At 54.8% G+C, this 2,704-nt stretch overlaps 1 pseudogene; it reads right to left on the reverse strand.

Moving 5' to 3' along the window:
- Positions 1 to 631: 631 nt before the first annotated feature.
- LOC125944611 (uncharacterized) lies at positions 632 to 2,391 on the reverse strand (annotated as a pseudogene).
- Positions 2,392 to 2,704: the final 313 nt, after the last annotated feature.

Raw genomic sequence — 2,704 nt, forward strand, 5'->3', positions numbered from 1 at the left:
AGATCCGGAGTGGTGTCTCTCGTAACCGATGTGCCGATCCTGGTGGGAAAGACCGGATCCGTGATTAGGTTCAGTCCAACGGCGGTGGCATCTTGCATCAGCTCTCTTCCTTTGACCATCGTTCTTTGGTAGCCCCACTTTTGGTACGGATCGTTAAAGTCTCCGCACACTACGAGCGTATGGCTCCCCGCGACTCTACTCGCCTTGTGAAGTAGTGCCTTCAACTTCTGTTGTCCGTGAGACGGATTGCTGTAAACGTTCACAAGGAGAGTGCTCTCCTTCGTCTTCTTGCCAGTGATTACTTCCACCGTGCAGTGTTCGATGGCGCTTCTGCCGATCAGTTCGTGTTGCATGAAGGTGATCCCTTTCCTAACGAAGGTGCAGACCCCTCTGCGCTTGCCCTTGGACGTGTCCCTTTCGCTCGGCGGGCTGTCGTGTGACCGGTAGCCCAGGAGTCTCGGTGTCTCTTCCCTGTGTGTTTCTTGTATCATTATTAAGTCTGGCTTCCTCGTTTGTTGCTGCAAGTGTTGCAGCAGTACCGCTCTCTTGCCGGTAAAGCCGTTGCAATTCTAGTGCCAGACCAAGAGGTCTCTCACTGGCGGTGTGGTTACTGCTATACGTGCTGTCCCGGTCATGATTGCTGTAGTTTGTGGATAATCTGTGCTTCCATACTTTGCATTTGTGCCTGTATGTGCGCCTGCAGCTGTGTTGGCATCTGCGCTATCATGTTCTGGATCGTGCTCTGAATGTTTGTGGTCATCTGCTGAACCGTTTGCTCGAGCGCAGTGAGGCGTTTGTTGGTTACCTTGCTGGTCGCCTCAAGATGGTCGAGTCTGTCGCCCTGTTTTTTGATTCTCTGCGTTATCTTTCGTTCCCAAGAGGGGAGCCCTCTATGGCTCTCCTCTTAGGAGCCGGTCCTGCCGCTGTCGTGGCGCTCGGGTCCACCTCGACCTCTGGTTCGTCCTCGGTCATCTCTTGTTTCCTCGGTTGTGCGGGCGTCGGCTGCTGCTGCTGCTGTTGCTGCATCGCAATTAATGGCGTTAGCTTCTCGTTGATTTTCTTGATGGTTGTGTCCTGTTCGGCGATTCTGCGCTTTAGCTTCTCGTTCTCGTCTCTCAAGGCTTTCTCCACCCCGTTCGCTTCTTGGATCTTCTTCGCGGCGTTTTGCGCCGGTGGTTGTCTCTTCTCTGCCAGGTTTGCCTTGACTGCGTCGGCCCAGGAGCCTCTCTTCCTCAACTGCGACGGTCTGCGGCGACTGGCGCTCCTGCCTCTTTTGCTTTCGTCCCTTTTGCGGCTGCTGTCGTGCTGCTTTGATTCCCTGCGGGGTCTCTCGGCAGGCGGCGCTCGTCGCGGCGGAGAGCTTTCTGAGTCCGGTTGTTGCTGCATGGCTTCCATCTTGCGTTCCCATTGCCGTTTCTTGACCGCGTACGGCATCTTGTACTTGTTTTTCCACTCCCTCTCGCCCGTTGGGTGCTGTTCCCCTCATAGCTTGCACTTGGGCTTGCATTCGCGTTCGTGACCCTCGCTGGTGTTCGCAATTCCGCATCGGAAGCACACTTTGGTGTTGGTATTCGGGCATACGTCTCTTCTATGGCCGACCCTGCCGCATTGCTTGCACACGTCAAAGTGTTTGCGGTGAAGCCCGCACCTGACCAATATCGACCCCTACTTGACGTAGTTCGGTACTTTCTGTCCTGCGAAGAGTACTATCACCGTGGTTGTATTGCCGATTCTGTGCGCGTCCACCGCTAGGGGGTTATACGGGTTCACGATGTTTTCGGTTATCTCCTCCGGGGTATCGTCTACGGCCATGTCTCGGATGACTCCCTTGACCGTGCCGTCCGGCGCCGTTCGGTAGGCGCTGATTTCGTATGTCCTACTTCCTTTGTTAAGGGCTTTGGCCTTAGAGTACAGCGTGGCGCGCCTCTCGTCCGGGATGCTGACCACGATGATGTTTTGCTGCGCGTTTGTGTATATGGTGTCTGCTTTGGCTTCTTCCTTCGTTACTCGTGCCGCTGTCCTGACAACCGACATGATAATTAAAGCCTCCGTTTTCGCTACGTCGAGACCTCCACGTGGTCTCATAACTACCTTGGTGTATTTTTTCGGGATATCTTTCGGCATCCTTGCCGCTTTCGTTACCGAAGCTGGAACTCTCTTAGCAAAGCTGGCCCTGGTCTTGCGTCTAGACGGGGTGGACTCGCCGTCTTCCTTGCCAGCCATGATCTGCTTGATGTGCTTGCCGGAGGCCGACCAGCCTTCGGCTTCTTGCGGTGTAATGTCCTCTCCGCGATTTTCGATGCACGACGTGCACCCACCAAAACTGCCGATGATCAGTGCTGACGCCATGTTGTCTCCCATCGACGTGACCACTTCCATTTCGGACACCATCTTGGTCGTACTCGTCGCCTGGTTAGGCCTAGCGGCCGGGCCCTTCGCAACCGGTGGGCGTACTCGTGGTAGGCCTACGTTAGGTGTAGCGAAAAGTCCGCACCGCACCAGAGAAGAGTCCTCGCAAATCGAGAAAATCAGGTACCGCTTGGTCAAAACTGGTACCGGTTGATGCTCGCACCTTCGCGCACACTTTGGTACCAATTATATCGCGGTAACTGTATATTAACGCAGCGTTGATTGGCATAATAGCAGGAGTCGATGTGAAGCGCGTCCGCTCCCGTCGACAACCGCGCATTCTAGCAAATAGTTA

This window comes from Dermacentor silvarum, chromosome 4, assembly GCF_013339745.2.
Source record: "Dermacentor silvarum isolate Dsil-2018 chromosome 4, BIME_Dsil_1.4, whole genome shotgun sequence".
In the NCBI taxonomy this organism is placed as follows: Eukaryota; Metazoa; Arthropoda; class Arachnida; order Ixodida; family Ixodidae; genus Dermacentor; species Dermacentor silvarum.